At 51.3% G+C, this 13602-nt stretch overlaps 1 protein-coding gene across 1 annotated transcript in view; it reads left to right on the plus strand.

Annotated features, from left to right (window-relative positions):
- Positions 1–12753, plus strand: part of SCAF8 (SR-related CTD associated factor 8) — a 229752-nt gene extending 216999 nt beyond the window's left edge. The window contains exons 22-23 of the transcript XR_009865532.1: positions 2614–2704; positions 12088–12753. The gene's annotated coding sequence lies outside the window, so the exon portion shown is untranslated. The remainder of the gene's footprint in view (positions 1–2613; positions 2705–12087) is intronic.
- The last annotated feature ends 849 nt before the right edge of the window (positions 12754–13602 follow it).

Consider the following 13602-nt stretch of genomic DNA (forward strand, 5'->3'; position numbering starts at 1 on the left):
TTGGTCTCCCACGTGGGTGCAAGGGCCCAAGGATCTGGGCCATCCTCTACTGCTTCCCCAGGCCACAGCAGAGAGCTAGATTGGAAGTGGAGCAGCCAGGACTTGAACTGGTGCCCATATGGGGTGGGAGTGGGGGTGGTGCCAGCACAGCAGGAGGCAGCTTTACCCATTAAGCCACAGTGCCAGCCCCCATTGATTTGTTTTTAACGCCACTCAAGACCCACCAGGTGAATCTCATGGCCTTCTTAGGGGTCGCAAGCCACAGTCTGAACAACACTTAAGCTGCCAATCCCCTCCCCTGCCTCATCCCTAATATACTGTGAGACCCCTGAAGGCATGGTACACTCACCATGGCAGTTTACATGTAGCAAATGCTCAAATAGAGATTCCCCGATCCCAAAGAACTCAACCTCTGGGTGTTGGTGCCTCCATTAGGTAAAGTGGAGAACTACTCAGGCTTATCTGCCTCTGGGACAATTCTGAGAACTGAATAAAATCACGCATTTGTTTAAAACATGGAGCAACAGCCCCGGCATCAACACATGCTCAATTGCTATGAACTTTTTTCTGTTTTTCTCATGCAACCCACCCTTTGGCAATTTGACTCTGCACTGCTCTTCTATTCAATGTAATGAGAGGTTTCTGCTCCATTGGCCTAACGTCCCAAACATCTCAAGATTTTCCAAGATGCTATGGAGCCAGGAGCAAACTGTCCTTTAGGAACAGCAGTTTCTTTCTGGAGCTTAGCACAGGTCAGGCCCTGGCTGGAAATGTGCACGAACCATGGGGGAAGGTCCCTCTGGTCATGCCCTGTTGGGACTCATTTCTCCCTGGAAAATGGAGAGGAGCTTATTGTTAGAATTCCATTGAAAAAATGACAATTACATTCATACCTAGAAAGAGTATAAATTTAAAGCCAACTTGAAATTTAGAGTGTTTTGGGAATCAGAAGTTTTCATAAGAGTGACTATTCTGGGGCCAGTGTTGCGGCATAAGAGGCCTGTGATGCAGGCATCCCAATTGTGCACTGGTTCATGTCCCAGCTGCTCTACTTCTGATCCCTACATTAGCTCCCTGCTAATGGCCTGGAAAGCAGCAGAAGATGGCTCAAATGCTTGGGCCCCTGCTCCCACGTGGGAGACCCAGAAGATGCTCCTGGCTCCTGGCTTCAGCGTGGCTCAGCCCTAATCATTGCAACCATTTGGGGAATGAACCAGTGGATGGAAGATCTCTCTCTGTGTGTCTCTGTGTGTGTATGTCTGCCTGTCTTTCAGAGTTACACAGAGAGAGGACAGGCAGAGAGAGAGAGAGAGAGAGAGAGAGAGAGAGGTCTTCCATCTGCTGCGCTGATCCGAAGCCAGGAGCCAGGAGCCAGGAGCTTCTTCCAGGTCTCCCACATGGGTGCAGGAGCCCAAGGATGTGGGCCATCTTCCACTGCTTTCCCAGGCCATAACAGAGAGCTGGATTGGAAGAGGAGCAGGTGGGACCAGAACGGGCGCCCATATGGGATGCCAGTACTTCAGGCCACAGTGCTGGTCCCCTAAATCTTTTTGAAAAGGCATTATTCTAAGCCCATGAACCTAAATTAAGTCTGATGAACTTCTGCCTTGACTGGTAACTGGCTGCTAGACTGTGGGTGGCGTAGCCTTTGGGATCTCGTTTCTTCACTTAGGAAAAGGAGCATCCTATTTATCCAGAATATTTGTGCTCCTGGAGCAGGCATTTGACACAGCAACTACGTCTCTGCTTGGCGTGCCTAGAAGCAGTATGTAGCAGTGCCTGGCTCATGTCCTGACTACTCCACTTCTGATCTGGCTTCCTGCCGGTGCACATGTTGTGAGACAGCAGGTTATGGGTCAAGTACTTGGAGCCCTGCCACCCACGTGGAAGGTCCTGGTTGAGCTCAGCCTCCTGGCTTTGGTCTGGCCCAGCCCTGGCTGTTGTGCGGTGAACCAGATGATGGAAGATCTCTCTCTCTGTGTCTCTAATTCGCATCTCTACCTTTCAAATAAAATGAAGATAAGTAAATACAATTTTTAAAAAGTCTGCATCCCAAACATGAACTTTGGAGTCTTTTGTATTAACCAACAAGAAGATAACAGCCCAATAAAAACAGCCTCAGCCACAGTGTCTGAATCAATACAGTGCCTACAGCCTTTGCTTTTATAACCGTCTCTTGCTAGTATCAGCTGAGTATCCCTTATCCAAATGCGTGGGACCTAAAGCTTTTCAGAGTTAGGAGTTGTTTGGATTTTGAACTTTTGTACAGACTTTACTGGTTGAGCATCGAATCTAAAAATCCCGAATGCTCCAAAATACAAGACTTTGTGAGCGGAAGTTGCAGTATGGGTTTCAGTTGTTGAGATTAGAACGCTCCAGTCATTATCATGTACACAGCCTGCGGGATGTGTGAGCTCCGCTAAGCCAGGAAGAGTCCAGCTAGCGGCTACCTGTGTAACCGAGCCCTCGGCAACCAAGCCTCACGTGAATCATCACCGGAGTTTGCTCGGGCTTGTACTTCATCCTGTCTGTGAAATAGCACTTTTGTTATGAGCTCTGTGAGCTGAGAGCTAGCACGCAGTCACTGAACGAGCTGTTTGTGTTTTCTTCTAGGACAAAACGACTCAGAAGATCGTGGACCTCCTGGTCTTCCAGAAGAATCTGATGTCTTTCCTCTCCAGCCGTCCGGTTCCTGTTTAAGAAGGTCAGTAGTGAACCCAGCTGGCCCCCGCATCTGCAGAAGTCCCTAGTGAGCAGCTGGCCCGAAGCTTGCAGGGTGATCCAGGCCGCATCACCTGCACGGGAGAAGCCCTGTAACCCGAGGTTGTCTTGGGTACAGAGGAGGAGGGAGGTGCTCAGGGTGGTGGCATCTTCCAGCCTAGTGTGGAAGCTTCTCATTTGTCCTTTGTATCACTGCCCCCACAGAGATTCTGATGGGGAAGACAACTTGGGGGTGGTTCAGCTTGAAAGGCTAAGCTCCCCTAGAGATTCAAAAGGACTCTCTTCCCTCTGCTGTCTTCAAAATGCACACTTCCCAGCTTCTGTGCTAACAGGACCATCAAGTCAGTGCTTGCACAGAGCAGAGTCACCTGTCAGGAGCTGTCTCTTTACCACGCGTTCGCTGTCCCTCATCTTTGGCCTGCAGCATTCGCCCTTCTACCATTCGTTCTCCATGTCCTGCTCTAGTTGCACCACATTCTACCTAAAATAAAGTGCATGTCCCACCATGTCATTTCCCTGGGAATGCATCTGAAGGGACCATATCTGAGGACTTCTGATATGATCCAGTGTCCAGCATGGCTCCCGGGTCCTGTATGGTCTAAATCCCAAGCCCCACTCGGCTGCATTGTTCAATGCCCTGTCTTCACCCTGGCACCCATCATGGGTAGGTCCCTCTGAGCCTCTGTTCCGGCTGTCACTTCTTCCCCTGTCTGCCTTGCCTGACCCAGCTCACTCATCAGCCCACGTGGGAGCCAGTACACTGGGCTGTGTGCGGGCCCAGGGTCCTGAACACACCTCTGTCCCTGCACTCCCCAGTTGTTGGTGCTGCATTTTGACTTGTTCCTCCCTGCTGCTGCACTGGGCATCCTTCTTGATGAGCGACTTCCCCATCCTCGAGGCACGATAGCACCATGGTCAAGGGCACACACCCTGGAGCCTTGCTACACGGGCTGAGATGCAGTTCTATGATGGTCGGCTATGTGGTATCAGATTCCATCTCCTCCTAGCTCATTTTCCTTGTCTGTAAAGCCAGGGCAATGAAAACCCCCCCAGTGCAGGGGTTTGCGTGTGTTAAGTGACACGTGTGGGCTTGTGCCAGGTCAAACTCTTTAAGTCTTATCTATTGTTAGTGCTTCTCACAAGAAAGATGATGTTAACGACACTGCATACTTTCCCCTTGAGGATCAGAGCCACACAAATTGCAACAATGGTTGCAGCTCATGGATTTTCTTCTTGAAAATTTAGATCCCTATGCCAAAGGAAGTCGGATGCAAATATATTTTGTGATGTCTTAGGGATTTCTTTTTTTAGATTCATGCATTTGTATATTTATTTGAAAGACAAAGTGATAGTGTTGGTGGGAGGGAGAGAGACACAGAGAAGGAGAGAGATCTTCTATCTACTGTTTAACTCCCCCAAATGCCTGCAACAGCCAGGACTGAGCCAGGCTGAAGTCAGGAGTGCATAACTCCATCCAGGTGTTCCAAGTAGGTAGCAGGGACCCAAGCACTTGGGCCATCCTCCACTGCCTTTCCAGGTACATTAGCAGGGAGCTGGGTTGGAAGTGGAGCAGCCAGGACTCAAAGCTGCCCCATATGGGATGCCCGCATTGCAGGCAGTGGCTTTACCTACTACGCCAAAATGCTGGCCCCAGTTAGTTTTCATTAAGTAGCACAAACCCCAGGCCAGGAAGGCATCATCACTGCTTTGATTCCAGCTGCTCCTGAGCTTAAAGGTCCTTTGGCGGCTTCCGGAACTCCGGCAGCAATGTACGTTCCTTTAAGGTCTCCTGCTCCTCTGCCCCTACAGCACTGGTGCCATGTGAAGACGCCCATGGCAAAGGCTCCTTGCAGCTTTCTCTAGAGTTGAGACGTGCTGAGGAAGGGGCCTGGAGCCCAGATTGTCCCTACCTGGGGAAGTGTCAGAGCCCGTGGTCCTTGGCCATCTCGTTGACCTTTGCAGAAGTACTTGAACTCAATGGACGTAGTCAGGACAGCCCGAAGTTGTGTCCACTCACAGCATGGCAGCCACGTCCCTTCGCTGTGGCCTCTGTGTACACTTGCCCTAGAGGCCTGTGGGCCGGTCTGCTCTTTGGACACTGCCACCTCAGTCAGCATCAGTAGCCAGCCCAGGCTCTGTCTGTGCTACAAAGGGAACCCCTCGTTGTTCCAGAAATGCTCACACCCAGGCCAGGGCCACTGCCTCCCGTCTGGTACTCACACAGCAGCTGGCATCACCACCATCAACCTCCTTCTCTAGGGCTCAGGAGGACCTTGGATACAGAGGAGTCACCTACCCAGAGTCAGGGCCATTTAAATGTGGACTGTGGGGACCTAGCACCTGAAGAGACTTGGTTGCATGATTCAATGCATGGAGCTTTGGCAGACACACTCGGAACTAAAGACGATCCCGACATGCCTCATCCAGGGCCTTCGGAGCCACCCAGCAGCCTCCACCAACGTGTAATCCGCACCTCGGCTTCCCGATGCCTCCTGTGTTCTTGTCTTTCTGCCGTGGACAACCTCCGCTGTAAACACTGTGATGTCTTCTCAGGCCTCGTTCTCCTTCCCTTCTCCCCAGCGTGGTCACTCACCCCTCCTTCCAGAAACTCCAAGCCCTCTCTTGCTTCCCGAGCTCCGAGGCAGATCCTGGCAGGTGCCCTTAGCTAGGCTCATCCTCCTCGCCCTGACGAGCACATCTGGGGGCACAGCCAGGAGCTCTCAGCTGTCCTGTGGGTGGAACGTGCATCATCACAGTGAATCCTTAGTCCCAACCCCTCCCCGAGTTAGAATTGCTGCCTGGACGTTTTGGCCTGGGGCTTCCACCCAAGTCTTCCTCTCCTTCTGCCCCCCCACCCACCGTGTCTTTCAGTCACCTGACCTCTTCAGGTAGGGACGCTTTGGCCCTTCCATAGCCTTCGTCTCCTTGAAGCTGTCACCAAGTTCTTGAAATTTTTGGTAAATTATTTATTTAAGAGGCAGAGACAGAGAGAGACAGAGATCTCCCGTCCACTGGTTCACTTTCCCCAATGCCTGCAACCACCAGGGCTGGGCTGCAGCCAACGCCAGGAGCTGGGAACTCGACCCTGGTCTCCCACACGTGTGGAAGGAGCCCAGCTCCTTGGGCCGTCTGCATTCGCAGGAAGCTGGAGTTGGGTGTTGAACTCAGATTCTCTGATACAGGACATGGACATCTTAACCAGCATCATGGGTGAAATGCCCTCCCTGAAAGTGTCACCAACACCTAATTTTCTTTCCAAAAATTTAGATTCACAATAGCTGTCTCTCTGGATTTGCATTCTGGCGCCCCAAGCTTAGATATAAGCAGGGTTATATATCTATATCTATATCTATATCTATCTATCTATCTATCTATCTATCTATCTATCTATCTATCTGTATCTCCCCTCTGCTCAAAAACATGAAGAGAATTTTTCTGGCCTAAGTTCCACTTGGTTTCCCAAGGCCCCTGTAGGCTGACCCCAGCCTCCTTGCATCTCACCATAGTCCCCATACTGTCTCCAGACACTCATGGGCCCTTGTTCTCTCTGGGGCTCTGGCCTGAGCTCTCAGGGAATCAAAGGATGAGGAAGGCCGGCCTCTTCCTACAAGACCTGTGCAGTGAGGTGGGGGTTGGAGGCAGGGACCACAGCCAGCACGTGACTCTAATCACATCGTAAGTGCACCTGTTGGGAGCAGGGTGTGTGACACAGGAACACAGAGAAGAGAGCCGTGGGTTCTGACGCGTCCTGTGCTGCAGCTTTGATGGGGACTTTCTGTCAGCTGGAAACATAACCTGTGCTTTGGGCTGTTTCGCTAACAAGATCCAGAGAATCCTTGTGAGGCCATATCAAGTGACTCACAACAATTTTTTGAGTAAAAAAACCCTAAAACTTAAAACAGGTTGATTTTTGATACATGTGGAGAAGAGTGCCTCCTTTTTGTTAATTTGGGGGAGGGGCATAACAGTTTGCCTGAATTTTGAAAGAGCTCTTTTAAAATTTGGGGGGGGGGGTGACGCTATGGCACAGTGGGTTAATGCCCTGGCCTGAAGCGCCAGCATCCCATATGGGCGCCGGTTCATGTCCCGGCTGCTCCACTTCCAGTCCAGCACTCTGCTATGGCCTGGGAAAGCAGTAGAAGATGGCCCATGTCCTTGGGCCCCTGCACCTGCATGGGAGGCCTGGAGGAAGCTCCTGACACATCAGGTTAAGTCACTGCTTGCAACAACATCCCATATGAGCACCAGTTCAAGTCCTAGCTGCTCTTCTCCTGATACAGCTGCCTAATAATGTACCCAGGAAGACAGCTGATGATGGCCCAAGTACTTGGGGCCATGCCACTCACATGGCAGACCTGGATGGAGTTCCTGACTCATGGCTTTAGCCTGGCCCAGACCTGACTGTTGTGGGCATTTGGGGAGTGAACCAGCAGATGGAAGACCTCTCTGTCCCCATTACTCTGCATTTCAAATAAGCAAATTAATTTTTAAGAATTCTGGGGGGAGGGGAGGCAGGTACCTAGCCTAGCAGTTAAATGCTGGTTAGGATGCACCTGGGTTCCACTCCCAGCTCCAGCTTCTGAATCCAGTTTCCTTCTAATGCAGACCCTGGGAGGCAGCAGGTGATGGCTCAAGAACCTGGGTCCCTGCCACCCATATGGGAGACCCAGGTTGTGTTCTCAGTTCCTGGCTTCAGTTCAGCCAACCCAACCCCAGCACTACAGGCATTTGGGGAGTGAACCAGCAGATAGAAGTTGTCTGTCTCTCTCTCTTTCTCTGCCTCTCAGATAAATAATTGAATAGAAATTCTACTGATTTTTTATATGAACATTAAAGTTCAGTGCCTGACTTCTCAGGCAACAGCCTTGGTGGAGAGGAGAGTTGGCTGGTTTGGTCAAAGGTATAACGAAGGGCTGGTTTTGGGATGGGGAAATCCACAGTCTTGCTCTCATTTCACGAGCACCATTCGGCTGCTCCCTGCGTGACCTCCCCAGGAGTGCCAGGGAAACCCTCTGTGAACAGAAGCCCTGGGTGAAGAGCTCCATCAGGACACCTCCTTCTCTGTGGGGTTTCACGGCCTGAGCCCATGGTCGGATTCAGGAGATTTTGCTGTGTCTGGCTAAGAGGAAAGCTGCTCTGTGGCCTTGAACTTGTATTGTCTGGATGATTCCTCCCTCCGTGACTTCCTCATGGTGTTAGTGGCTGTGTTTTATTGCCTTGTTGTGAGAACAAGCCTCCTAATTTGCACCATAAAATTATAGATGGGAAACATTTGGGCAGACATTTTCACAGGTGCCAAACTCACATTGCAGGCATGCACACACACACATGTGTACATACAAATGCACAGGTACACATGTCCCTTTGTTTTCTCTTTGGACTCAGAGTGAGGTTTTGGGAGGGTCACTTTGGGGCAGTTTCTTCGTATCAGCCACCTGCCCTACGGCAACCCCTTGACTTCTCCCTCACCTGAACATGTGATCCAAGGGAGATAAGCGAGTGTGAACCCCCTGCACACCAGACCTTACAAATTCTGCACCCTTGCTCACAATCCCCCCCACACACACACACAGACACACCGCCTGTGCATGCACTCACAGACTCAACAGTTCGCAAAACACTCTCCTATATCACAGTAAATGTCTTGGAGGGACAGGGGGTCCCGGCTGCAGAAGAGACTGTCCAGAGGCGCATCTTGCATGATTTCTGAATGCCTCTTTGTCTCTGTACTTTATTCTCCTTCTCCTTTCATTTCTATCCACTGGTTCACATCTGAAATGGCTTCAACAGCCAGGGCTGGGCCAGGCTGAAGCCAGGAGCTTCTTCCGGGTCTCCCATGTGGGTGGGGGATCCAAACACTTGGGCCAGCTTCCACTGCTCTCCCAGGTGCATTAGCAGGAAACTGAACCAGAAGCAGGGCAGCCAGATTCGAACCAGCCCTCTGATGGGGCGGATGAACCAGCTGTTCCACAACGCCAGTCCCAGTGTCCAAGCCTTCAACTGACATGTGCCTCTATCACATTAGAGCTGTCTTAGATTGTCTGTCACACACACCCGAAACCTGAGCCATCTGGAAAGTTATGGAACAGGGTCCAACACCTAACCTCCTCCCCTCCCCGCCTTGCCCCACTGCCCCAAACCTGTTTAAGCAGTCACAGGGGTTTCTCTGGGGCCCCAGGTGGAGGAAGAGGCTCTCACACTCTGCCTTTCCACACCTGCACCTGCAGTTTTGATTTTGACGCTGACATTTTTGTCCTTGAAATCTAAATACAACCTGCTGCCTTTTTTTTCTCCCTGTTCGTTCCCTTCTTACCTTCTTACAGTACATCTTCTACCCTCTCCCTTTGACTGATACTCTTTTTTTTTTTTTTTAATTTTTGACAGGCAGAGTGGACAGTGAGAGAGAGACAGAGAGAAAGGTCTTCCTTTTGCTGTTGGTTCACCCTCCAATGGCCGCCGCGGTAGGCGCGCTGCGGCCGCGCACCGCGCTGATCTGATGGCAGGGGCCAGGTACTTATCCTGGTCTCCCATGGGGTGCAGGGCCCAAGGACTTGGGCCATCCTCCACTGCACTCCCTGGCCACAGCAGAGAGCTGGCCTGGAAGAGGGGCAACCGGGACAGGATCGGTGCCCCGACCGGGACTAGAACCCGGTGTGCCAGCGCCGCAAGGCGGAGGATTAGCCTAGTGAGCCGCGGCGCCGGCCCTCTTTTTTTTTTTTTAAGATTTATTTTATTTATTTGAAAGACAGAGTTAGAGAGAGAGAGAGAGAGAGAGAGAGAGAGAGGTCTTCCATTGCTGGTTCACTCCCCAGATGGCCACAACAGCTGGAGCTGTGCTGATCTGAAGCCAGGAGCAAGGAGCTTCTTCCCAGTCTCCCACACGGCTGCAGGGGCCCAAGGACTTGGGCCATCTTCTACTGCTTTCTCAGGTCATAACAGAGAGCTGGATTGGAAGTGGAGCTGCCGGGACTCGAACCGGCGCCCATATGGGATGCTGGTGCTTCAGGCCAGGGCTTTAACCCACTACGCCACAGTGGCAGTCCCTGAAGATACTCTTTAAAACAATGTTTATTTATTTATTTTTCATCCACTTGAGAGAGAGAGAGGAGAGAGAGAGAGAGAGAGATCAATCTTCCATCCTGGAATTCCCCACCTCTCTGGAAAGTTCCCTTCTTCATTTGGAGGACATTCCACAGGGACCAGCAGACCCTGGGGTCTCCAGCCCTTCTTAGGGGACCTTGTCTGCCACCCTGTCCTCTGAAGGGAGAGACACAACCCCCGTCTCCAGACAGAAAGACAGAGAGGTCGCGCTCCTGCCAGTCTGGCCATCGCGTCTGACGTGCCGCAGCTCTCTTCACCGCCAGCACCAGTAACACAGGTCTCCAGCACGACCAGTGTGTCCCCCACACTCTTTAGATCTTGAATGTTAGCAAAAGATGCTTGCTTATGCTCCCTTAAAATATAAGCCTGAAATGCAATTCACTCTCCTGATTTCTAATTGTTTGCATATCCTATTCTCTTCCTATTAAGCTAGTATGTTCATTTTAAACACACACACATACAAAAACTGGGGCCAGCATTGTGGCGCAGCAGGTTTAGCTGTCGCCTGCAACACCGACATCCATATCAGATTGTTGGTTCCAGTCCCACCTGCTCCATTTCCGATCCAGCTCCCTACTAATGCACCTGGGAGAGCAGCAGAAGATGGCCCAACACCTGGGCCCCTACCACCCACATGGGGGTCAGGATGGGGTTCCTGGCTCCTGGCTTTGCACTGACCCAGCCCATCCCTGGCTATTGCAGCCCTTTGGCTTGCTGAACCAACAGATAAAAGATTCTTTGTCTCTTTCTCCTTCTCCTCTCTCTCTCTCTATCTCTGTAACTCTGCCTTTCAAAGAAATACACTTTTTTTTTTTAAATACGCAAACTGGAAAGTCAAAAAGATGAGATTTTAAATAGTAAATGCAAATCAGAGCTCATATTTTCTCGCCATGCCCAGTGGTGATATTGAGCTGACCTAGAAGGACACACCCAGCAGGGGCCAGCACAGTGACAGTTCCCCAGGGGCTCTGCCTGCCGCCCGGCTTCCACTTCCCTTCCCATCTGCAACAACAGCCTCTCTGTTAAGCCTTATAGAACTTCTCCCTTCCTCAGAAACCTTTGGTGCTCTGGGTTGACCAGGAGAGGACAAGCCCAACTCCCATCAGGCTTCGGGGCACTCCTCACCTCCACATGACCTCTGCTCCAAGCCTTTGTTCCTCCCAACACCCTGCCTCCGCCTGTCCAGATCTGGGGCCTCAGCTACTCGAGTGTAAGTGTAGCTCACCGCGGACCACCTGAGCCGTCCACGCTAACATGCTGACCTGTCCCTCCTCCTGCTCCCTCTGATCCTGTGGCACGTGGCCGCCTGCTGCGTGGCAGCGCTCCTTGACGCTCCCAGGAGCTGTTTCAGCTCTTTCCCTGGGAAATGACTGGACTGCAAATCAATCCCTATCTCCCAGAGCACAAGGTGCAGGTTCCTTCTTCATGCATAGTGTTGAGGTGGGTTAGTTCTGAGATGAGGAGCGTGGACCCCACAGACCCCGGGAGTTGGGTGAAAGCAGCCAGAGGCAAGCAGCCTGCAGACTCGTTTATTTCAGTTGGTACAGCAGCTTAAATAGCCAAGGCAGCCAATCCGGTCAAGGGGTGGTCTATACCCTAACCAGTCACACCCTGTTGCCAGGCAGTTTCCGAAGCCATCCAGTCACAGCCTGTTGCCAATCAGGCTCCATTGTCATGTGGTTTCCAAAGCCATCCAATCACAGCCTGTTGCCAGGCAGTTTCCATTGCCAGTGGCCATCTTGGCATGGCCTTCTCATTCCACCACACCATAGCCTTCTCCGGAGCGTAGGCTTTGAGTCTGAGCTCTGTCACCGGGGGGCTTCTCTGCCCTCCTCCCAGCACGGCACAGGGGTCAGGGCCAGCCAAGCCTTCTCAGTGGTTACGTTTGGGCAGAGACAGTCCTGGAGGCCACGGAGCTGGGACACAGCCTAACTTGCGGGCCACATATGTACGCGCGGACTTGATGTATTTGTGACAGGCAGCAAGTTGGCACATCCCCAAACCTACCATAGCTCTGTTCCTTGCAGATGGCATCTCCCGCAAGTTGGTAATTTATTCTCCTAAAGATGTAATCGAAGCAAAGTTGGCTGCATATTGAAAAGCATGCTTTTGACTGCCAACTCCGATTACCTTAAATTAATGTTGACGCATGCAAGATTTATTAGCCTGACGGGGCCGGGACATGCGCGTACATCATCCACATGACAATTTCCTGGACTGAGCACTTGGCATTTACCTTCCACAAATCAATGCACCCATTCACAGATGGCAGATCCAGGACGTGGAGGACACTCCGAGGTGACGCACCCTCAGGAAGAGTTCAGCTTTGAGACACAGAAAAGGCCACGAGGCAGGAGCTCCTTCTGCAGCTCCTCCAATTCTCCTTTGGAACTCACCAGCGGGTGCTGACCTGGGAGTACGAAAACAGAGGAGGAAATGCAGATAACAACGCTCCCTGAACTTCACACCTGTGGCCTGTGGCTGCCCCGCGGCCACCCCGTTCTCAGTGCTTGTGGGACCAGGCCATTGCTGGGGACATCGTCACTGAAATGTGCTTTTCTCTGGGAAGTGAACGGGTGCAGATCGCAAATTAATTTCTCCGCCCGCAGTAGGAGGGGGCTGCCCAAGAAATTGTTTAATATGTAAGCGACATTTTTTTTTCTTGTTTACACGGTAAACTTGGCAGACTCCGTGAACGTCATGGCTGTGTTTAGAGTCCAAAAGTCGTTCCATAGCGTATATGACATGTATAATACGGCTCGGTGTCCTGAGCCAAGATTATCTTGCCAGCATCTGTGGGGCATTGTGCAGTGGGGGAGGAGAAGAGCAGATCCCGTGGGTGACAGTGCCTGTCCTGGCCACCACCGGCTGCTCACACCGAGTGGAATTGCAACTGCCCTACCAAAGGAGTAGTTACCAACTTCTCTGTTTCTCTGTGCTTTAAGAAAAAAAAAGAAAAAAAAAAAAAAAAAACTTTCCTACATTTCTTGCACTGAAGCAATGGGCCAAGTCGGAGAGAGTGACAGACTTGGGGAATGGCCAACGCTGTCCACAGAAATCTTTGCTGGTTAATGTATTTCTTTGAGATTTTCTGATCCTTTGATTTTCAAAAGCAATCCACAAAAAAAAAAAAAAAAAAAAAAAAAAAAAAAAAAAAAAGGAGGAAGGAATGGGGGGCGGAGAGAAAGAAAAAGGCAAAGAGGAAGGGAGGGAGAAGCAAGGTATGTGTTGTGAGGCAGAGATGGGGTGGGGCAGAGAGAAAGAGCCCGAGACAGAGAGAGGTAGAGCAAGAACGAGAGAGAGAGAGAGAGAGAGAGAGAGAGAGAGACTTCCTACCCCATTTCCCAGCTGCCTCTCTGAGCAAAGTTTAGCTCAGGACATGGTTGGTCTGTCCAGCCTCCACCTTCCACTGTGGCTCTTGGCAGGGGCAGCTGGGACCACTGCAGATGGCACCGGGGAGGGATGCAGCAGCTGGCCTTGTTTCTCCTGGCCTTCTGCGAGGCCTGGGTAGGGAATGCCCACGCCGGTTGCCAAGTCAAGCATTTCCATAGCCTGAGTCACACAGACAGAGCTTTACTTTGTGAATACAAAGCAGGGAAATAAGGGAACCAAAAGCCAATCCCGGAAGGCGATGAAATGATCGTTGTGATGAGCCGTTGTGTGAACTCAGGATAATTGTCCGCGCCGCTGCTCTGGGCTTGGGTTTTGTACGAGTACTGTGCGAACTTCGAAGGAGTTGGCTAATGTAACTCCCTTCTCGTTGTTTTCTTTAAACTTTGC

This window comes from Lepus europaeus, chromosome 3 (genome assembly GCF_033115175.1).
Source record: "Lepus europaeus isolate LE1 chromosome 3, mLepTim1.pri, whole genome shotgun sequence".
Lineage (NCBI taxonomy): Eukaryota > Metazoa > Chordata > Mammalia > Lagomorpha > Leporidae > Lepus > Lepus europaeus.